Below are 281 nucleotides of genomic sequence, written 5' to 3' on the forward strand. Positions count from 1 at the left end.
CGTGCTTTGTCTCCTGATTTTTAGGACAAACCTGAGCTCCCTCTGCCATTCAGAGAAGCCTAGGTCCTTCCATGACTGAACACAGAGCGCTGCTCCTACACTATAACTGAGAAGGGTAAGTAACAGCCACACATTTCAAATAACACTTGAGAATTTCCATGCCACTGGAAATTTCTCTTGGACCTCCCTTGCTACCCCTACAAGACCCCTGTGATTCTTCAATGCTGTATAAGGATGGAGCCACAAATTTGGCCCGCACCACACTGCTGCATACAAATAAC

Source organism: Columba livia, chromosome 1 (assembly GCF_036013475.1).
Source record: "Columba livia isolate bColLiv1 breed racing homer chromosome 1, bColLiv1.pat.W.v2, whole genome shotgun sequence".
In the NCBI taxonomy this organism is placed as follows: domain Eukaryota; kingdom Metazoa; phylum Chordata; class Aves; order Columbiformes; family Columbidae; genus Columba; species Columba livia.